Source organism: Mustela nigripes, chromosome 15 (assembly GCF_022355385.1).
Source record: "Mustela nigripes isolate SB6536 chromosome 15, MUSNIG.SB6536, whole genome shotgun sequence".
In the NCBI taxonomy this organism is placed as follows: domain Eukaryota; kingdom Metazoa; phylum Chordata; class Mammalia; order Carnivora; family Mustelidae; genus Mustela; species Mustela nigripes.
This window is the reverse complement of record NC_081571.1, coordinates 12,523,760-12,547,467: the sequence shown is the minus strand read 5'-3', so window position 1 is coordinate 12,547,467 and position 23,708 is coordinate 12,523,760. Positions and strand designations below refer to the sequence as shown.

The window sequence follows — 23,708 nt, the reverse complement described above, 5'->3', positions numbered from 1 at the left end:
GGCACAGCGTTAAGCTAAAGGGTTCGTGAATATCATATACCTCTAATCAGATGAGGGCAAGGAGAATTTTTAAGTTCTCTGCCAGATTGCCTGAGTGGCGACATTGGCCAGCACTATCTACTTCCAATCACCCTTCATGTTGCTTAATCTTTGATTTGGACACCTCCAAGTCATGTCTTCTAGACTCTTCTCTTTTGTACATAATAAACAAAGTCTTATTTTTCTGATTTTCTGGTGTTGGAGAGTATATTCTAACTTCTGCGTCAGCCACAGACTTATTTCCTTTAAGTTTTAAATCAGTTTACAAATTTAAATGTTTTTTTCCTCAGAAGACCTCAGTACTACAAACCACCAATATCATTTCACCCATCTGGCCAATGTCTTTGAAACCAATTAAAGAAACAGAGAGGAAGTCATGGCGGGTTGAATCAGAAACTCAGATATCCCCAACACGATGTGTTTTTTGGCTGCTGTTGCTATGACAAATAGGGATACACTTTTTGAGGGACTCAATTTCAGAATCTCAAAAATTTGACCCCAAAAGTGCACAACAAATTTGACCCCACCAAAAGTGCACACCACCATTTGTTAAATGAGTAAGTGAGTAGCACAACCCAACCAAGACACCGGGGAAGAATGAATGAATCCTCTCGGCCAGGCCTCAGTAGTGCCATTACTCGGGTCCTCTCGTGGGGCTGACTGACTTTCAAAGATGTGAGGATTTGCTGAAATGCTGTTGCTGTGGTTTTCTCAAGGAGGAAAGGACAGGGCTGGAAAATGCTGGTCTCTGGAAAAGGCAGCTCTTTTTTTTTTTTTTTTTTTCCTTTTCAGCCTAACAGAATTCATTGTTTATGCACCACACCCAGTATTCCATGCAATCCGTGCCCTCCATAACACCCTTCACCTGGCTCCCCCAACCTCCCTCCCCCCGCCCCTTCAAAACCCTCAGATTGTTTTTCAGAGTCCACAGTCTCTCATGGTTCACCTCCCCTTCCAATTTCCCCCAACTCCCTTCTCCTCTCCATCTCCCCATGTCCTCCATGTTATTTCTTATGTTCCACAAGTAAGTGGAATCATATGATTATTGACTCTCTCTGCTTGACTTATTTCACTCAGCATAATCTCTTCCAGTCTCATCCATGTTGCTACAAAAGTTGGGTATTCATCCTTTCTGATGGAGGCATAATTCTCCATAGTGTATATGGACCACATCTTCCTTATCCATTTGTCCGTTGAAGGGCATCTTGGTTCTTTCCACAGTTTGGAGACCGTGGCCATTGCTGCTATAAACATTGCGGTACAGATGGCCCTTCTTTTCACTACATCTGTATCTTTGGGGTAAATACCCAGTAGTGCAATTGCAGGGTCATAGGGAAGCTCTATTTTTAATTTCTTGAGGAATCTCCACACTGTTTTCCAAAGTGGCTGCACCAACTTGCATTCCCACCAACAGTGTAAGAGGGTTCCCCTTTCTCCACATCCTCTCCAACACATGCTGTTTCCTGTCTTGCCAATTTTGGCCATTATAACTGGTGTAAGGTGGTATCTCAATGTGGTTTTAATTTGAATCTCCCTGATGGCTAGTGATGATGAACATTTTTTCATGTGTCTGATAGCCATTTGTATGTCTTCATTGGAGAAGTGTCTGTTCATATCTTCTGCCCATTTTTTATATGATTGTTTTGTGTGTGTTGAGTTTGAGGAGTTCTTTATAGATCCTGGATATCAACCTTTTGTCCGTACTGTCATTTGTAAATATCTTCTCCCATTCTGTGGGTTGTCTCTTTGTTTTGTTGACTGTTTCCTTTGCTGTGCAGAAGCTTTTGATCTTGAAGTCCCAAAAGTTCATTTTTGCTTTTGTTTCCTTTGCCTTTGGAGACATATCTTGAAAGAAGTTGCTATGGTTGATATCGAAGAGGTTACTGCCTATGTTCTCCTGTAGGATTCTGATGGATTCCTGTCTCACGTTGAGGTTGGAAAAGGCAGCTTTGAAGGAGAAAGACTTGGTAGACAAGGAAAGCTTTGGGGTAATGCCTGGAGTGTCATTTTTTAAATAAAACAAGCCCCTTCCCTTCTGTCCCACCACCTGGCCCCCCCTCAAGTATTAGCAACTTGCCACATGAATGCCAGCAATGAAACCGCAGCCCCCTAATCCCATAGCCCCTTCTTTTCTGAGCTTACATCTGAATGTTTGTCCTGAGAGGTTTTTAAAATTTTTTTAAATTTTTATTTATTTTTTTTCTAAAAGGTTTTTCATTTCTGAGGATTTGGGGTCTTTAGCCAGGCCTGAAAGTTTAAAAGAACAAAGAGGGTAATTAGTCTGTGGGTTTGGGCTGTGTAAACAACTGATTTCTCTAATTCAGGTCAAAAGCTGGGCTTACTGAGGACACACATTTTTATGAAAAAAAATGCATTTGTATTAGACAATTTCACCAATTGGTATTTTTTTCAGCTCCACGGATGTATCTCATTCTCTCTGGCTCCTATTTCTTTTACTTTGACTTTGGCTCCTTCTTTAGGACTTTGAAACACCCCCGTGTTGTGGGGCCAGGCTTTACAAGCAGCAGACAGTTCTTGGGGAGGGGGCCTCGGCGAGCTGGAAACATTTACTTTTCTAACCAGCTTCCCTCCCTGCCAAGGAATCGACGAGCCTGGGGAAATGCTTCCCCTTCTATGTTTACAAAGCACTAAATTTTCGAAGTCATTAATTCCCTTCATAAAGAAAGGGCCTAATGGAGTTTTCTATTAGTCATTGAGATAGCGGTTATAACCCTGAAAGATCCAGAAAGCAAGAGGAGCCAAAATTGAAGGGGGTGTGGGGTGAGGGGAAACAACAAAATCGGGTCTTTTTTTTCTGCCATCAGATTTCTTCAGCAGTAAAGGAAAATATTTTGAATGTCTTAATCGCTACCTCACACATGTGTTTATTTTGTTCTCCTTTTCAGAACACTGGGAAGTGTGTAGACACAGACCCATTCTTCATGCCTGTGTTTCTATAAGGAAAGCTTCTTTGGCTTGAGGGGTTGGGGTAACTGTGTCTGTTGCGGAGCACCCAGGGTGTGGGGAGGGGGGAGGGGGAGGCCCAGGATCTCGAGCCCCAGGGGTAGGCACCAGGACTGAGGTGCTGGCTGGTACACGCCCAGAGGTCCAGGCTGAAAGGCTCAGGGCTCAAATTACCCCTTGAAATCCAGGCTTCTGGGAGAGTATTAACCCTTTCAGGGTCTTAACCCTGCAGGTACCCCCTGCTGCTCTGAGCCCTAGCTTGTCCACCTCTGGGCAAGCCCAGGCCACTCACTCTGGACTCTGGGGGAACAAGAGGGGACACTCTTCCTGCCCAGGTCACTGCTCCCTGCCCAGCCCTGTCCCCGAGGCCTTAATGGGCACCTCCACAACTCCATGATGAGTCCTGTAAAGATGCCTTTTTTTTTTTTTTTAAGATTGTATTTATTTGAGAGAGAGAGCACAAGCACATGGGGAGAGGGAGAAGCGGTCTCCCTGCTGAGCAGGGAGCCCAATGTGGGGCTCGATCCCAGGACCCTGAGATCATGACCGAGCCGAAGGCAGATGCCCAACTGACTGAGCCACCCAGGTGTCCCAAGACTCCTACTGACTTCAGCACAGATTTGTTTTCTAGAGACCCCAGTGGCTCCAAGAATTGTCCCTCTGGCCAGAGGAGAATCCAATGAAAACTGTGTTGGCAGGGAAAGCAGCAGTTTTCAAAATATGGCCCACAGATATCCCACATCAAAATCACCAGCAAAGACTTGTCAAAAATGCAGATGCTCCCCTCCACCCGCCACCAGCATTGCTCCCCACACACTCAGAATGTCTCCAGCAGGGCAGGAAATGGAGGGAAGACAAGGCCTCCCGCCCCTGCCTCTCAGTCCCTGAACCGCACAGCCTTCCTGGTCTCCCATGATGGCCCCAGAAGACTTTCCCTCCAGGGGTGGAAATGCTGGGCTCCAGTGGGAGGGGACACTGCCTGGAGGCTCCAGGGGACCCCCAAGGCGTGCTGTCCCCCATGGAGCGATCAGCAGACTGGGCCTGCCCGCCTTCCAGACTCGGAAACCCTCTTGTGTGCGTCGGTGTTTTCACCTCAGTGTTCCTGGGCAGAATCCAAGAGGGCATTAGAGTCTCTCGCTTGAGAGCATGGATTTCAGTTACCCTGGAGATGGCCTTCGTCCCCCTGGCTGCCTGTTTGGCATGTGGGTCTGGCCCTATCCTATTCACATTCCTAGAGAGACACTGCCTGAGCCATATTCGATGGAAGAAATTTACAGACAGGCACAGGGATCACGGCTGCCTTTGGTGAAAGGAATTCACAACCTCCGATGATCAAATGAAGCTGGGACGAGCTGGTCACTGTGGCTCCCACTGGGACCTGCCTCCTCAGGGAGCCTTTCAGAGATGCTGGGAAACATATCCCTGAGCTAGTCTTGCCTCCGTGGCATGCCTTTAGAGGCAAGGGGCCAGGAGCCAGACCCTGGCCGTGCCTTTCATAGCTGTGTGTCCTTGGGCACATTCCTGTCCATCTGTCTCTCAGCCACAGGCGGTCTCATCTGTAAAATAGAGAAAATGATAGTCATAACGTTTCTGCAGCATCAGTGAGATGAAAGCTCACCCCAGGCGCCCAGCCGGTGCTTAACCAGACCTTCTCCTCCCCCGCCCACCTCTAGCATTCTTATTTATTTATTTATTTATTTATTTATTTATTTTCTGTGTAACAGTATTCATTGTTTTTGCACCACACCCAATGCTCCATGCAATCCGTGCCCTCTCTAATACCCACCACCTGGTTCCCCCAAACTCCCACCCTCTGCCCCTTCAAAACCCTCAGATTGCTTTTCAGAGTCCATAGTCTCTCATGATTCACCTCCCCTTCCAATTTCACCTCTAGCATTCTTACTGTGCGTCCACACCAGGAACTTAGCCATGGACCTGGCCACTCAGAGAAATGAGCCCAGGAAACCATTCTAACTGCACCAGGTTGACAAGGGATCTGTTATGCCAGATATTCCTGAGTTTGAGCGGAGATAATTACAGTTGGTTTTTGAAAACAATAGGGCTGCCCAGTCTGGTGATGAGACCTCCCATCAAGACAGACAGTGTGCCACCACGCTAGAGATGGGTGACGCTAGAGCTCGGGTTCTCTTCTGAGCCCTGCCATGCTGGGGTGGCTCCAAGCAGAGTAAATATTTAAGCACGTGTCTTGTACAGCTCTTGTGGATCTGAATGCCCCAAGAGCCAAACACAGACACCTGCCTCAGTGACCCAGATTTGAAAGACAGTGTTGATGTCACTCTGGGGAGTCCGCTGGCTACCCTTGGCCGAGAGGTAGCAGAATTCTGGGGTCTGTGCATTGTCTTGGGAACAAACTCTTGAACTGGGAGAAAGAGAAAGCAACTGTAATGAAATGAAACTGTAATGAAAACTTTCCTTGGGCAAAGCTTCCCTTGGCACGTTTCTTGTGTGCCCATTAAGCTCTACCTGCTAGGCTCAGAACATTACGTATATTGAATCTTCTAATCCTTACAACAGCCAGAGAAGGGACCATCACCAAGAAACAGAGGCTCAGCGAGGTTAAATTATCTCCTCAGAGTCTTCAGCTACTCGGTGTCAGAGTGGGGGGACAGAGCCAGGGGTGGGAACTATAATTGTGGAGAAAGGGGGCCAGTGGTGCTCTTCCAAACCCCGAAGCCTTGCTACTCACATGTTCTCAGAGACTGCGTGTCCCTGAGACCAGGGAGGAGGCTCCTGTTTACAAGGGATTCCTTCACGCTTCTCTACCAGGTCGACATTAACCCACTTCCTGGGCTTTCATGGAGGCCCACTGGGTAAATTAGTTTTGTCTTACCTCAAAATATATATTAAGACTCAAGCGAATAGAAAGACTTCAGAGACAAAAGAAAACAGATGCAGGATCAAGGCGCCACCTCAGTGAACAGAACCCAGGAAGCCCCATTCTGAGAGAGAGGGAGCCCACCCCACTCGCCTTCAACCCCTGCCCATTTGCACCTGCCCTCTGCTTCTCACACAGACCTCAGCCTCCACCAGCCACAGCGGGCCCTTCCACCCTTTGTTCCCTGGATCCCTGGGAGCTGCACTGACATCCAGCAGCTCCTTCTTACCCAGGTGGGTACCCCGGCTCCCTTGATGCCACCAGAAGCCTGGCACAGCCTACTTCTTCTCACCTGGGTCCTACTCCTTCCGTGCCACATCGTAATTGTATGTTTATACATCTTTCCCTTCTGCGAACTGCGAGCTCTGCAGAGGATGTTGTGCCCGTCTACAGAGGATGTGGTCCCCGGGTCGCTGTCTAGGGCTTGGCACATGGAAGGCACGTGACAAATGCTAACTGGCAGACTGGAAGAATGGATCATGGCCTGGGAATAGAACCCTTGTGTCTCCAGTCCATATTCTGGGACACCAGCCTCTACCTGGTCAACCTGAGTTCAGTGCTTTCTCCTTCAGAGATCGCCAGTCGGTCTGACCTTGTTCCTTCAGACGGTAAACAAGGTTACACTGCCTCGTGGAGAGCTCCTAAGCAATAACCAACCGGTAACTAAACAATGACAATAAACAACACTGGAAATCCATATTTTCAAATTTCCAAGCGAGCATCTTAGTAGAAATCAGGACAATACATTTCATTTTTTAAAAGAATCATTTCAACAACTCAGAAGCATGCACTGAGCACCTCCCAAGTGCTTGATGCTGCGGGGGGAAATTATTATGATCTTGTGTGTATAAAGTGCTTTACAGCCGTCAGCTTATTTCACAGAATTGCCTCTGTGTTTTTCGGGGTCTTCACTTGGTGGGTAGAATAGTGGCAGTGGAAGACCCCCCTCCCCCATGCCCTAATCCCTGGCAACTGCAACTATGTGACCTCGCCTGGTAAGAGGGACTTTGCAGATGGGATTAAAGGCGGGGTCTAGAGATGGAGAGATTATCCTGCTTCTCTGGGTGGACTCAGGGTCATCACCAGGGTCCTTCTAAGAGGGAAGGAGGAGGGTCAGAGTCTGTGGTAGACCGGACAAGGGAAGCAAACAGTTGGAGCCACGTGGCCAGGAGCCGAGGAGTGTGGGCAGCTTCCAGAAGCTGAAAGAGGAAAGGACGCTCTCCCAGAACATCCAGAAGGAACGCAGCCCTGCGGGCACCTCGAGTTCAGACTTGTAGGTTTGCGGTCATTTATTAGCACCACATAAGGAAACGAATACACGCATCCTTTCAGTGGAGATGGTGATAGTCCTTACCTCATGGGCTGTGCTGCTAGGTGACAGGTGACAACAGTCCAGAACAGAGCCAGGCACATGAATGTTTGGATAGTCGTCATGATCACAGAATTATTTTATTGTAATTTATTTGGGAGACCCTACCCTGTGGAGTAGGCAGGCCCCCTTCCTCCTCACTGAATGAGCCTGGGTTAAGTCCTTGTTAGACACCAGGTCCTCGGCAACTCTGGGAACTTGTGACGAATCGAATGGCCTTTATGAGCCCAGGGGTCCTGGCGGGTCAGGGAGACAGATGTCTCAACAAGGAAGGCCAGCTCGGGGTGACGAGACTCAGTGAGGGGGTCTGCCCTGGATTGGGAGTCCAGTGGAAGGATCTCATGTGGGAAGCAGGGGAAACTGGGCAGGAGAGGGTCCCTCTAAGGAGGGAAGCCTTGAGCTAAGAACTGCAGGCTGCAGAGACCACCAGGCCAACATGGGGAGGTGTAGTGCAGGCAGAGGGAGCAGCGGCCCAACATCCCACAACCGAGACTCAAACCTGGACCGTCGGCCCTCGCCCAGTCTGCCGCTCTGGGCATACCCTGCACGCACGTGACCTAGCTGCCGGCAGGCCTCAAGGAGGATGTGGACAACTGGATACAGGATAAGGACTTGATTTCAAACCACCATAGAAGTCCCTATTTGAGAGAATTTAAAAATAAATGGTGGGGAAATTCCACCAGAAAGATTTAAAAGAACTGGACTTGGGAAGATTTAAAAAGGGGAAAAACATGAGTTGGACCCTTCGGGTGGGTAGGATATGGACCGTCTGGTGCGGGCGTGAAGAAAGATGAAGCTTCTCAGCGTGGAGGCTGGGCCTTGCGGAGGCAGGGGAAGCAGGCCGCTGGGAGAGTGGGGAGCAGCCTCAGAAACCCAGGAGGTAAGGATGACAGGCGAGTCGCCGGAGAGCTAGTTCCAGCCAACACTTTATTTATTTATTTTTTTTAAGATTTTATTTATTTGAGAGATCGCAAGTAGGCAGAGAGGAGGGCAGAGAGAGAGAGGGGGAATCAGGCTCCCTGGTGAGCAGAAAGCCTGATGCGGGACTCCATTCCAGGACCCTGAGATCATGACCTGAGCCTAAGGCAGAGGCTTAACCCACTGAGCCACCCAGGCGCCCCCCAGTCCACACTTTATTCTGAGGATATCGGGGGAGTCTGCTGAAGGGTCTCTGAGTCATGGGATGAATTCAGTGTCTTAGAACTACTCTCGGTCCGTCTCTGAGACCGGAACTTAACTTTATGACTCCCACGTGCTGCGTGTTCTGTTGTTCTTTGTTGAACTGAATTGACGTTTGCAGGATGGATTGGAAAGAATGGCAAATTCTAGCTTCTGCTCTAAATCCTCCTTGCTCACGCCTCATTGGAGGCAGAAGCTAATGTTGCCAACCTCCACAAAGACCACACACCCTCATACCCGCACAAGGTCCTAAGTCATCCCAGATGGAACTCTCCTCATTGCCTTTGACCTTGCCTGGTGTATACTAAATGTCTCGCCAAGTACAGATTGAAAGGACACTCTTTAGCTCCTATTTTATATCCTGAGTATCGACTATTTATAACTGAGTGTAACTGAGTATCGACTCAGTTATAAAACAGAAGCTGAAAGTGTGATTTCAGTGCCAAAATCCGATGGGAAGAAGCAAAGCCTTTTCCGGCTTCTCAGCTTCAGCACAGTGTGCTCATGCTGCCCACGCCAACCCCGCATGTTGGGCGTTGTGGAACGGAGCGGGGGCTTGGCTGCCAAAACGTGCCAGAAATGGTGCATCAGAGATAATAGTAACGACATGACATGCAGAACACTAAGAAACCGTTAGCACGTAGCGCAGCAAGGAACGCAACGTGAACTTGGGCGAGATGAGGAGCACAATGATTCATCTCACCAGATGACGGCGGCGGCCTCCTAGCCTCGGGACCTACTGGAGCAGGGACTCAAGCTCCGACAGAACCTTCCAGCCACGTTTGCCACATACCTCTCTCGGCATGTTAGCTTCCTTCTCATCAAAAGGTAGTGGAGGTGGGGGGCGTGACCACCAGCAGCTTCCAGGCTCTTCTCCCCGTCCCAGGAAGGAACACCTCTCCCTGACCAGCTGCAGCTCCAATAAACTTCAGAGAGGGACTGTCTCCAGTGTCATCTCCTCAAGGGGACTGAGACCCGGGAGGTAGAGACACGGAAAAGGATGACAACCCCACCTTTGATCCATGTGGCTGGAATCAAGGAAGGGCTTGGGCTGCAAGAATGCTAAGGAACCATCCTGAGCCAGGAACAAACTCCAGGCACAGCAGCTTGGAAGCTAGGCCTGGGAAGGTTCTGTTATCTTCCCAGGTCTTCCCGCCTGGCCTCTGATTATGTGCCCTTGATTCCTGCCAGGCAAGAGACCTCACTTACCTCTCTGCCTCCTGGAGTCAGCCTCGGCTCTCCCCCCACTTCCCCTCTGCGCTTGGTTTTCTGAAGTCCACGATGCCTGTGGTTAAAAATCCAACTTTGCCATGAACTTAACCTTGTGTCGGGCAGGCACAACAATGAAAGACACTATATATAAAGACCTAATATTCTCGTCAAAGACTCACGAGAACCTACAGCTTAAAAATGTAAGGTGGGGGTGAAATCAGATTAGGTTGGCCTCGATTGTTCCTCGGAAGTTGGCAGATGCCTCCCCCAATGATTGTGCATTGGATGTTCACGGCAAAGGCTAGGTGACCCATCAAGTCATCGGTCATTTAGCTGTGGACGATCCCACTTTTAGAGAGAAAGACCTTGCCATGGGGAAGAGGTCGACTTCATTTAGGGATGGTACAACTGTATCTGGAACTACTGCCATCCACTGTTGATCCTTCCCGAGCCTGCCCTGCTGGTGGCAATTGTTTTAAATCCTCTGGCACCATGGATCCCTGATTGACCCCAGATGCCTGAGCATCAGGAACTAGCCCTGACTTGTGTGTCCTTGGCCCCCTAAGCCAGTTCCAGCTTTCTGTGCACGTGTCATCTGCTGTGTGCCCTGAGCTCAGCCTTGAAGGCCACCCTCTCACCATGAGTCGTCCAAGCCCACAGCCAGCAGGCCAACGTCCTTGGAGGCTCTGCAACAACAGGACCTGCCTGTGGCTAGAATATGTATTTTTTTTTCTTCGATGAAGCTATTTAAAAGAGAAGCCTTACTTTTCTGCTTATCTGGCCAATAGAAATCCCATCAGTCCTTGATAATCAGATTGCTGGCTGTTGTGCCTGGGCTAGTCATGACTTAAAGCAATGGAGAGCATCTGATTCTTGATCTTGGGGTCATGAGATCAGGCCCCACACTGGGGCCTGAAAAAAGAAAGAAAAGATATGTTGAAGGGTTGAAGGTAGTTTTATTGCCCTCAGAGACAGACTCTGTCCCTTTGCCCTCAAGATACAGCCGGAGCTTTAGCCAGTTGCCTTGAAAGTCTCCCATGGGTGAATGGGTGCCTGGCTGAGCAGAGCTCACTCATCATCCCCCGTGCCTGATGATAGTGGCCCCATATGTCACAGTTAATGCATTGAAAACTCATGCCTGTGTGTGAGAGCCAACCAGCTGGCTGTCGGGGAGCAGGCTGGGGCTTCAGGGAGCCACGTATGGTATGGGACTTTAAGCAACAATTTGGTCAGAGGTATCTTGGCAGCCCGGAGGGGACAGCATGTGATCCCAGCATGAAAACAACGGAGGCTTGAGGCCTGCAGTTTATGGGGTGTTTCCAATAAAGATGCAGAGCCCAGCACCTCCCTGAGGAATCCCCAGCATGGGAACACAGCACACATTTATCTGGCCACACTGGCACTTTTAAGTGCTTAGGAATATCCAGAAAAGGGGCCTGGGTGCCTTTCTGAGCAACGTGCTGGGCTGCTTCTGAAATCAAAGCTATACGGGCAGATTGGAGAGGAGAGAGAGAGGTGCGGAGCCAGGAGGGGCATTAAAGGCTCAGGGCTAAATGGCTCCTCGACGGCAGACAAAAGTCCGTTTTCTTAAACCACGAGCCTGGAATGTGTCCTCTGATGATGATTACAGGCCAAATCAACACTCCAGTGATGGAAACCAGGCCTTTGCTCTGCTCACGGTGTCCAGGCTGGGACAGCTGCAGCCCTAATGAGATCCAGAAGACCTACTGAGCTCACTGGCCAGTCCTCAGGGGAGGGGCCACCTAGGCACTGTTCTAAAGGGCTCCCTGCTCAGATCAGGAGGCTCAGCAGGTATGCATCAGAGTCAACCCCATCACACCCCTGAACTCCCTACTGGAGTGACAAGGAGGGACTGTGGTATTGGGGTCAGAGCCTCTGGACTGAGTTATTCCCAGACCTCCTCGCCTGCTCAAACCATGACTTCTCTGCCTGCAAATCTCTCAGCTACATCTGGAAATGCAGGTCAAGTTTGCTCCCTTTGCACTTGGTGGAAATGATGTTTCTATTTGATCCACAATGTAGCCCCATGATGATGCACTCACCTTAACATAAGATCGGATGGATATCCAGGGAGTGATCGCTCCCTGCCCCCCAGTCATTCCACCTCCCTCATTATAACACAAGCCCACATGTTATGGAACTGAATTCTGGGGGCCCTGCTTAGGAATTTACCGTATTTTTTTAGTAACCCAAATCATGCTAGAGAAACGCCAAACATGCAGAAGGCCTCTCCACCTGCGGCCACAGCCACTTTGGTGAGAGACAGCCCTGGGGAGATGCCACTGTCAAGTACATGTCTACTTAAAGGAGCTTACATTTTACTTTATCTTATTTTATTTTATTTTATTTTATTTTATTTTATTTTATTTTATCTTATTTTATCTCATTAAGATTTTATCTATTTGACAGAGGGAACACAAGCAGGAGTAGTAGGAAAAGGGAGAGGGAGAAGCAGGCTCTCCGCTGAGCAGAGTCTGATGGGCTGGATCTCAAGACCCTGGGGATCCTGACCAGAGCTGAAGGCAGATGCTTAATCGACTGAGCAACCCAGATGCCCCCGGACCTCACACTTTAAATGCCCATGGGTCACTGTCACCTCTTAGTGGTCCCCCAGGTAGAGGCTCAACAGTTAACGGAGTGCACATGGTCCTGGTAATGTTTAGTCCTGGGCAGAGTGAAGGGAGAAAGATGGCTTAACGGATCCTTTTATAGTTCATAAGGGTGATTATTGGGTGTTCATGCCATGGTGTGCCACGTGCCTCCCTCCAACCTCATTATAACCTCAGCACATTACCCGTCAGGCGTGAACTTGGAGGGAAAAAAAAAAAAAAAGAAAGAAAGAAAGATGGCTTAACAGAGACGTCAGGGCAGAACATTTGTTCTGGTCCCCACAGGACAGCAGATCCAGACTTGCCCTTATAATAAGCTGCCTCTTCACAGCTCTGGGGACAGAATAAGGCTGGTAATTAATTTTCCACCATTTTGGATGGAATAAGAGGCAATGCACCAGATCCAGCTGTTCTTTCCCCAACACCATTATTGGAGCCATGGGTCCTGAGAGGTGGAGCATTCCTGAGAGACTGGAGACCTACACATCACTTACCTTGTTTCATGTCATTGCCAATGACATTCTTGAGTGCCAAGGAGCTGCGATTTCTGAGCAAGATAGAAAAGTGCCTTCTCCACAGCTTCAGCACAAAAGACGACCTTGAAGAGGAGCCATCCAAGTGTGGAGGAAGGTACCGATTTTCCACAGTTAATATTGTTCAGGCTTTCTGGAAAAGAAACCACAGTACCATATAGACCTGACTATACTCTTGGAGGCAGTTTGCTTCATTAACTGGAGTCCTGGCCTCTTTAAAGGGGCAGAACTCTCCAGATATGACTACAAGGCTGCTGTAGTCCTCTCTGGGGCACCCCACAAGCAGACAAGTCAACAAACCCAATCTCTTACAAACAGACCGTGTGAACTTCTCCCTGCTCTCCAGCTTCACCCACAGGAAGTGCATTCCAGAATATACTAGAATATTCTAGAACTTCCTGAGAATTCTGGAATGCCTGTACTCTCTGACTAAGCCTACCCAGCTTTCTCCTCCAGAGCCCTTGCAGACTTTAGAATCTCCCACCTATAGATCCTTCCTCCACCATGAACTGAACTGGAGCTCAGAGATGGCTTGTACTTCATGTCTGTTACCTCACCACTCAAAATTTTTTTTTGCTTCTCAGTGTTTTCTCACTAAAGTACATTTCTATTTTCTCTAATTTTTAATCATAGTCCACCATGGACGTGTGAGAGGCAGGAGAGCCCTCATCCCCAGTCTTGTCAACAATTTGTAGTAATTGTAGGACCTCCCTGACCCCCAGAGGCAGTTACATGCTCTTCCTTTGTGTCCTCAACCTCAAAATAAAAGCTCACTACACCTTTTCACGTTCTGTGGAGACTGTTTGATATGCCTTCACTCTAGAAAATACCATTTCTCGAGCACTTCCTACCTGACCATGTTTAACATACAATATTTCCATTCCCTTAAGAATTCTTTATACTATTAACAGATGAGAAAACTAGTGTTCCAAAAGATAAAGGAATTTCTCCAAGATCACACAGAGAACTATGGAACAGTTGCAAACAAGCTTCAGTTGGGCAGGCCTGGCCCCAAAGTGAACCTTCTTTCGGTGGCTTCCCTACCAAGTCAATACCCTGTAAACCCGAGGTCTGGGCTCAGACTTTCCTCTCTGTCCTGGAAACTAACACTGGGACTGAAGTTTCATGGGACATGGGCTTTTTAGGGCTAAAACCAGGACAGCTGGCCATCCAGGGACTGTGGACACCTGGACCTTGTGGTGGGCCCCAGGTGTAGAAGGTAGATGCTGGGGAGAGCCGAGCCAAGGGAAAGAACGCTCCCTGTATGCAAAGACACCCCCTGAAGGGCAGACACTGTGATGTGTCCAACGTTTCAGAGGGCTGCAGCTTTAGTCTCCAGGCCAGAACACAATCAAAATCATCTGGAGGGAGAGGAGGGACTTGTCAGTAGGTTAGAGACACCAAACACTGGAGAAACATCCCCAAGTTTTTCTTCTGTGTATAAGAATTCTAGGAAGCTAGAACTAGCTAAAATTTTTTGAAAATAGTCATGGATCCAGTGGACCCACCCACCTCAAATGCTCATCTCTGAGAAGGCTTCCAAGTCCACATGCCTCCAGGTCATGACCCGAGGTCCTTTGGGTGTCCCCGATCTTGTTCCTGCCAACAACTCCCATGCCATAGCATCCCTCCCCCACACATCCACACACTCACTCTGCACATGACCTCGTTGAAGTATTTTAGTTTCACTCTACGTCCCTGCACATGCTGTGGCCATGGCTCAGATCGTCTCTCCTTCCAGAGCCTTCCCGACTACCTCCACCCTTCCCGGGTCACTGTCCGTTTCTGTTGTTCATCTGTGTTCATCTCACCCTCTAGGCAGGCATGCAAGGAGGGCCAGTGACTGTGTCTTATTCCCGGGGTTTCCAGTATCCACCCCAGGGTTTGGCAAGCAGATGAGCAGTAAGTGTTAGTTTCAATGAAATGGACAGCGTAGGGCATGCTGGTAATGAAGTCTCTCGACTTGAAAGGTACTCCGCTCCAGGTTGCAGCCACAGGCAAGTCCAGATTTATAAACGTTAAGCTTACCGTGAGCCTCTAACCATCAGTCCCCGCAGCCTTTGAGGCTGCCCCTTGGTTGCCATGGGACCAGCCACTCACAAAGCCTCTGGGGCCATGGAACTCCACCGGCACTCCCTGCTGCAGAGCCTTCTCAGATGCTGTCCAGGTGCCACAGCCTCCCTTCAGCAGCCCCTCCCCCTTAGGGTGGCCTTGAGCCAGAAGACGGAGGCCAGGTTTCAGCGGTGATCCACGTACAGCTGCATTTTTGGAGAAATGCACTCAAAATTGCAAAGCGACCAGCAGTAAGTGAACTCTTGGAATACAACCTGTGAGATAAGTGGCTTTGCTCTAGGAAGCTGGTGTGAAATGGGCAAGAACCAAGAAGCAGGCAGATGGGGAAAATGGAAAAGGGATCAGGTCTCCTTTCTCCCCACGGTGGGGGTGAGAAGTCTGATGCTGGGAAAGGGGAGCTAAGAACTGTTGCCACCTGCCAGTGGTGGGTCGCAGCAGTGATTTTACCAGTTGGTCTTAGAATGCAATCAGTGGAATATTTCACAGAAGAGGGAACTGAGGCTCAGAAAGTTAACTGAATCCATGTTCATTTCTTCTTTCCGGGCACACGCTACCTGGCCTCCCTTGCAACTAGGAATGACCATGTGGCTATCCAAGGGATCTGAGAGGAAATGATGTGGGCCACTTCTAGGCAATCTCCCATACACGTCTCCAGGCTCTGGTCCTCTCATGGCTGGCTAAACTGCTGATGACCCCCGGGCAAACTCGGAAGTGACTAGTGACCTGGTGAAGATGGCAGAGCCTCTGTTGGTCCAAGTCCTCAAATAAATATAGTGAGTGGGTTGCCCCCCAAGTCTTCACACCTACTCAGAAGTACCAGACTTCTAGTGTGATTATATAAGTGGAGGTCTGTTTGTTACAAGTAGCCTTCCCTAACGGATACCACAAGACCGTCCTATCTGGTTTTCAACTTCCCTGTCAGGACTAATTTCAGGGTGACCAGTGGCATCTGAGATACACAGGCTTAGCTGGACAAATCCAGAGATCTTGGGCTCAGAGCTGTTTTGTTCATTGTAACAGCTGCTTCTTATGCTCTGGAGGTCTTTCAAGAAGCTGGCTCCAAGACAGAACATGAGTCGTCCACATGACATGTTCCCAGGGAGATTATGGATTTCCTGCTTGGTCTCTAGTCCTTAAAAGGTGTTCTATAAATACGTATTGGATGGATGGATGGATGGATGGATGGATGGATAGATGGATGGACAGAAGGAAAATAGCTTCTACTAGAGAGTTCTTACTATAGGGGAAGGAGTGAATGTTCTAAATATAGCCATGGAGTCTAACTGAGACACAGGAAGGTAGGTGAAGTGACAGAGCTGTTCACTCCAGCGACAATACCTACTTGCAGTCCAGCTGGGTTGAGGGAAGCAGGTGACCAGAGAGGGACAGGCCCAGGGAAGCAGCTGATGTGTGGTGTTAGTGGCCCCTACCATGGGGAAAGCTTCACACCCATCCCCGATCAGGGCTGGCATTGCCATCTTAGCAAATAAAAAACACAGGATGCCCCATTCAATCTGAATTTCAAATAAACAACGAGTACCTGTCCATATAACGCTTGGGATATACTGATCCTAAAAAATGACTCATTTTTCTAAAATCTTAAATTCAAATTTAACTAGCTGTCCTGTAATTTGATCTGGCAACCCTAAAGCAGGCAACCTGAGAAGGGATCTTGAAGGGACAAATGGAGGAGACAGCTGACGAAGCCTGGGGTCAAAGACCTTTGCTTCAGGGACTTAGCCTTCCTGTCAGAGTGGTTTGCCTCTTTCGAATAACCAGGAGGTAAAGACCTGGAGCATCTTCATTTGGCCTCTCTCTGGCATTCTAGAAAGTATGGAAAATGGTAGGTGTGAATCAGAACAGGCAAGAAACAACAACATCAACAATAACTCTGGCCTTCCATCCACTAGATCCAGAAAAGAAATCCTTCCAAGACATTGACGGTTTATTAAATGTGGAACACACAGCCTCATTCATAACAGAATTATGGAATGGAAGTACAAGGGGCCTTTCTGTTTTTAACCTTTAGAAGAAGTCTTGGTGTTTTTTTACAAGATTCTTAAACATCATTCGCGTGTAATTACTATCGCTGTCAAAAAGCTGATATTTAATAAATAGTCCATTGTCAGCCCAGAATTCTCAGTCTTTATTTAGACACTCTTACTCTCCCCTCTTCGATTCCACACAATTTTAGCTTATCTTAATATTCCTGGGAGCCATGGAAGAAAGTTCTGGAAGTTAAGGAACCTAGCCTCACCCCCCACCCCCGACACACTGATCACATTACAAGTCTACCAGTAAAACCTCCTGGGAGAGAAAAAAGGTAAGAGGGCTGAAGGGGTGAACCAATCACCATCCTGGGTCAGGAGGACTGGTCAGACATCTGGTCCCCACTCCTGGCTGGTGTGATGATGCCTCATGTTAGAACGAGATTCAGAGCTGTGTTGAAGCGTCACACTGTGACAGAATCCACCCATCACCATCACCCCCATAGGCCAAGTGTTTTACTTGTCACTGTCCCCCCTGGTGTCCCTATTTTTAAGGCTTGCCTCTCCGCAAGCCATTCTCAAGCAAGCAGCAGTCAGAGGGATCTTTGGAAAATGTCATTGTCCCATTTTAAACCTTCCAATGATTTCTCAGCCTTTTAAAGTATATCGAAACCCCTTCATATGATCTACAATGCACATGACTCGACCCCTGTGACCTCACTTTCTTCTACTCTCCCTGATGGCTTTCACTCCACTCTACCAACACTGGCCTACCTTTTGCTCCTCAAACACACCAACCCTGAGCCCTGCTTAGGGCTCCACAGGAACTGGTTACTATGCTTGAAAAACTCTTTCCCTGGGTGTTTGGCTGGCTGCTGCTTTTTGTCATCCAGGGAACAGCTTACAAGTACCTTGGAAAGCAGCTTTTCTAGATCAGGAGACCTATAGCAAGTCCCTCACCCTATTTTATTTTTATCATCACACTTACCACTAGCTCATAACTTTTCATATATCTGCTTATTGTCTCTGGATCCTCAAAATAAAATGTAAATTCCAAGAAGACAGAGACCGATTTTTCCTATTTGACCCATATCCCCCGTACCCAGCACAGCATGTAGGATACAGTAAGCTATCAATACATCTGTCTTGCAGAAACTTTCAAAGCTTTGTCACATCACCAGGCACCAAATCCTTACAAGACAGCATCATGAAGAAATCCTCATGAAGACAGACTATACAGAGACTAATAGTACTAGCAAATATTTATCCAGGGCTTGTCACATGCCTAAGCAGTTCACCCGTGTAATTGATTCTCCTAATCTGCAGGATAGCTCTAGAAATTCTATTATACATTATCCCATTTAACAGACAAAGGCCTGGAGCACAGGTGGGAAAAGTGATTTGCCCATGACCACATTAAGACTAAGGAGTTGCCTAGAGAACCCCAAAGAAAGCTGGGACCCCCAAATCCCGGGACATAAATGGGACTGTGTCCAAGCTAGTTTCTGGAAGATAGTCCCTGTGAGGCTTTCTGTTGTCTATGGAGGTTGGTTTCATACCATTTGTAGAGTTCTGGTCAGATGTTAGGAGGAAAGAGAACTTTAACCATGATTCAGCAAGAATTATGAGAAAGCCAAAAACAGAAGAGGAAGGAGGCCAGTGCAGACCTCAATAAGCCACTCTCTTCTGTGTCCACCCACCTCTCCATTTGTCATTCACTCAATGCACTTGTTTTGAACACCTCACCACTGCCTGGAACTCTTCTAGACACATTCGTCCTTCAAAAGGCAGTTAGGAATAATAGTGGCACAGAAGCAGGGTGAAGGAATATGGAACACCAAAGCCAGAATGCTGCTTTATAGGCTTCCCGAAGGGGTCAGGAAGCAGAGAACTCCAGGTATGGGGACAGCAAGCGTAGAGGCCATAAGGCTTGGGAAGATGCCTGGTGCATCCGGAAGATAAGCAAGACATGGGTCTGAGACAGAGCGAGCAGTGGGGAGGGACAAGGTCAGAGGAGAAGAGAGGCCTTATAGGTGTTGTAAGACCTTTGGATTTTACTCTGAGTCGATGGAAGCAATGATTTGGCTTAACAAATTTAGGAAGTCCATGGCTATTCAAAGACCACGCAGGCACCAGCAGAAAGCAAAACACCAACTGGGGTGGGGGTTCTGCCCCCTAGTGGACATCTGAAAATGTCTGGAGACACTTTGGGTGGTCACAACTTGAGATGGAAGGAGAGGATGCAAGAGGCATCCAGTGGGTAGAAACCAGTGAAGCTGCTGACCCTCCTACAGGGCACACAAAGCCGCCACCAGAGAATTACTCAGCACAGAATGTCACTGGCGCTGTGGCTGAGAAATCCCGAGTTCAGACATTACTCCAATAACCTAGGCAAGAGATTTACTCATCAAATGCAGACTAAGCTCCTACGATGTGCCAGACAATGCACGGGGACCTGAAGATACCACAACAACAACAAAAAGACAAGGTCTGTGCCCTCATAGAGCTCATGCTGTGATGATGGTGGGCGTTCAGAAGAGGGTGGAGAGAGATGGTAGGGTGAGGGGGGCTGGATTTTTAAAATGTCTCATGAAGGCATAACTGACAGTTTGCTCAGAACTGGATATGCAGAAAGAAGAGTCAGAGTTGACCCCAATGCTTTGTCCTAAGCAATTAGTGCTGAGCTGCAGACCCCTGGAGGGGACTAAAATCTGGGGTTTGGAGCAATCGGGGGTTGTGTTTGCATATATTAAGTAGATATGGGGGAAACTGGATATTTTAGTCTGGAGATTTATTTTATTTTATTTTTTAAAAAAGCCTGGAGGCTAAAAAAAAATTCAGAGACAAAATTTTAGAAATTGGCAAAGGTAAAGAAGAATACACAGAGATTCGGTTTCAATGTAAGAACACGCCCAAGAGATCCTCACACCAAACTCAAGCTCTCTCCCATGAGGAGGCTGGGGAGGCGCTGGCAACAGAGGGTGAGCTGGGAACACAGCCGGTGGGCGGAGTCTTGTTGGAAGCCAAATGAAGAAAATGTTCCAAGAGAAGAGAGTGGTGAAACCATGCTAGGTAGGTGCTCTCATGCAAGGAAGAAAATCCGAATACCACCCGTCCCCATTTCTAACACTATAAATTGTTCTGGTGAGACCATCAGAAAACTTGGTCTGTCTGTCACTGCCTTATCTGTTCAGTCACCCCAGGGTAATTACTGAGCCTGTATCCTGATCAATAATTTAAACTGGACATTGCATAAGATGCAAAAATGACTAATACATAGTTTCTGTCCTTATGAAGGTTTCTATCTACTAGAGAAAACACAACATCCACAAAAGCTCCTTTCACATCCAAAGAAGGAATTAATCCATTGGTACTCTGGGTATCTACTAAACTCATAGCATTCTTGTGGTTAAAAATATAGAGGAGAGGCAGCTCTTTCTGCCCACAAGTCCTGTCCCCCTGCTTTAATAAAACCACCTGCTTGCACCAAAGACGTCTCAAGAATTCTTTCTTGGCCGTTGGCTTTGAACCTTAATGTCTGGGCGCCTGGGTGGCTCACTCTGTTAAGTGTCTGTCTTCGGCTCGGGTCATGATTCCAGGGTTCTAGGATAGAGCTCCCTGGCCCCCCGGGCTCCCCTGCTCGCGCTCTCTCTGTCAAACAAATAAATAAAATCTTTAACTATATATATAATATTTACATATTTATATTACTATAATATAATTATATTAGTTATATAATTATAAATATAAATATATAACTAATATGATTGTATTATATTATTTATATTAATTATTATATATAATAGTATATAATTATATATAATAGTATAATAATTATATTAATATAAATATTATATATATATGTGTGTGTATATATATATGTATGTATATACACACACACATATATATACACACACACATACAAGAGAAATGTAAGACAAAAGCTTTTGTCTCATGGAATTTACAAAGTAGTCAAGAGACTGGGGGAAACACAATGAAATTTTTAGAGAAGAAATAAAGGTACCACTACATTGTGAAGTGGGAATGCCCTAGGTGTTTGAAGGCTCAAAGGCTCTCTTCCTGAACTCCAACCTGAAATGCTTCCCTTTTGCCATAGTTCACATGTGTGGGGGATGGGGTCCCATGGAAATTGGGAATCAGGCAAGAAGATACGAATAAATCAGCATCCGACCATGACAATCTCTGAGAAAATGGCCCCAAAGCACGCAGGCCACCCGCCGCCAGTCGGAGGAGACTTCTAGATGCTCAGCCTCAGGTTTAAGCATCTCCTAGGACGGGTAGTGGAAGTGAAATTCGGACCAATGTGGAGCTGAGATAACTTGGTGTCTTCCCTTTCATGAGCCTCCAGCTGTTACTTCCCCAGAAGTAGCCAGATAAAAGAGGTTTTGCATTTGAAATGTTGAGGCTTTGGAAAAATCAATTTCCACACCATTTTCTCCCTCAGTCTGATATGGTAACCCCAAATACTTCTCAATTTTGCATACCCAAACACGACAGTGGGAAGTTCATGTATTTCTACAACCAAATCCTCATATTATCCTGTGCCAAGCTTCAGTGCTCACAGGAACTCTTTGTGTAAGGGGCAAATGAGCCTCACAGGACAATCGGGTATTTCCTTGTTTTAGTCTAATTGCTGGAGTGGGGTCTGGGCAAAGTAGTGGCCTGTTGGGCATGTGTAAGTAGAATATAGTGCGAGTTACTGTAAAATTCATATGCCTATTTTCTGTACAAATTTCAAATAATTTTAAGATTAAATGTGTATGAGTTAAGTAGAGAAGGGATCAGAGAAACCACATATTCTCTTTTGTGCTAATTCCTGTAATACTATTTCATTACAATTCAAGATAGCTCAGAAGATGGAAGGAAAATTATTTCAAGAAAATACCTACTTCCTCTATCTCCTCTCCTCTTCTTTCTTGAGTCAGTTTGCTTTCGCAGCAGTAAGATATTTCAGTTATCTGTTCTGTCAACACCCCACCAAAGCCAAAGGAAACATGATCATTTTACTCTGGTCCAAATAAATATGGGAGTAGATTTTTTTTTCAGGTAGCAAAGGACCAGAGAGTTAGAAATTACCTATAACGTCTGGAAGGCTTATACAGCCGTTATCTGGAAAATTCTTTAAAGTCTCTCTCCTTCTTTTTTTTAACAAAGAAACAATTTTTTTAAAAAACATATTTTTTATTTTTCACAGTTGAGCCATCCTGTTCTCTTTGAGCCCAGTTCTAAATTGGAAAATTCAGAAAAATAAATTATAAATACATAAGATCAATTGATTTCTTATGAACGCGATTTTTCTTACCTGACATGTTTTCCATAAATTAGGATAATGTTGCTGTGTTTTTAGATTAAAAGACCCAGTTCAATATGTCTGTCCGCGGAAGAGGAAATGAAACATCTGCTTCGAGCTTCCATTAGGTAGATGACTTATGATAGGCAACAGTCAAGCAAGGCGTCTGGCTTCTGATGGTGCTGGTTTAGATCACGGTGCTGAAAGTCTTCGGGAATCCAGTAAGAGCCTTGGAATCTTACCAAGGCCTTCCCCACCCTCCAGCCCCAGGAACAACATGAATGATAAGGATGCCCACATGCAAAGTCCTGAGGATAATTTCGGGGTTTTCGAGCTTCCTCGCCGGCAAGGAGCAGACCTGTATGCCACATCCATTAGCTTCAGGCTGTTTGATCTGGGTCGAATGACTTGCTCTCTTTTAGTTTCACTTTCCCCCTTTGTAAAAAGGGTGTGTAATAATGACATCTACTTCATCGGTTTGTTCTGAAGGTTAAATGGGAAGATATATTGGACCCCTTGGCACAGTGCCTTTCCCATCATGACAGCTGGCTATTGTTAGCTGTCATTTTCATGCTTGGGCCATGTGGTTAAGATTCTCTGGTTAAAAAGAATATTATAGGGCACCTGGGTGGCTCAGTCATTAAACGTCTGCCTTCAGTTCAGGTCCCAGATCCTGGGATCCAGCCCTGCATCGGGCTCCCTGCTCGGCGGGAAGCCTGCTTCTCCCTCTCCCGCTCCCCCTGCTTGTGTGCTCCTTCTCTCTCTGTGTATCTCTCTGTTAAATAAATAGATAAAAAATTTTTAAAAAGAATAATATAGGTACTTGATACTTTATCAATACCATTTTTCCAAAAAAATCCAAATTACAGGTTTTATGCAATAACTGCTAAAAGGCTGGGTTTACTTTACAATGTTCATTATCTACTTTAAAATAGTTTGACATTGAGCGTGAGAGCATGAGTTTGTATTAGTGGGAGCCTCAACACTAGGGGCATTTTAGTTGCCCTTAGAAATTCAAGGGCAGTAGAGAAATTCAGCCTCCAAGGGTGGTCAGATGGGATTACGTCAGAAAGACATCAGCTCTGCCGATCTCAGTGGCCACCTGAGGCTTTGAAAATTAGGATAGTATCAGATGTGAGTTTCTGTCAGTGAAGTGAGAGGCTTAAGGCTTGCCAGTGTAAGTGGAGAATATCCAAAATAGGCTCTCAATGTTAAAATGAAAGTTTTGAGGACTGGGTAATTGTTGGGATGGTGCTCCCCAGCCCATGCGTGAATGGAACGGGCTGTAGGGATCCAGGGAGGCCTGAGGCCATGTCCATAGGGATGGCATTGAATGTTGTTGCTTCTGACTCCAGGGAAGCTTTTAGACAAGAGGGGGAATCCTCAAGTTCACAGTTGTATGAACTGTCCTGGGCCTGGTTCCTAAAGGAATGTTTGTTTAATAAAAGATCTGTATCTGTGGCCAAATTTGGTCTGAGAATCACTTTCTTAATAAAGAGATAGTGAGGTCGAGG

General features: G+C 47.0%; 1 long non-coding RNA gene and 1 other non-coding gene across 2 annotated transcripts; one reads left to right on the top strand and one right to left on the bottom strand.

The window, feature by feature from the left end:
* Positions 1-2,109: 2,109 nt before the first annotated feature.
* Positions 2,110-22,604, bottom strand: LOC132002747 (uncharacterized). Its single transcript, XR_009399996.1, has 3 exons — positions 22,207-22,604; positions 12,784-12,955; positions 2,110-4,559 (listed from the first exon to the last, which is right to left on the bottom strand). It is a non-coding gene; the product is annotated as an uncharacterized LOC132002747 (long non-coding RNA).
* On the top strand, positions 12,381-12,484 carry LOC132003065 (small nucleolar RNA U13). The gene has a single exon (XR_009400135.1). It is a non-coding gene; the product is annotated as a small nucleolar RNA U13 (small nucleolar RNA).
* Positions 22,605-23,708: the final 1,104 nt, after the last annotated feature.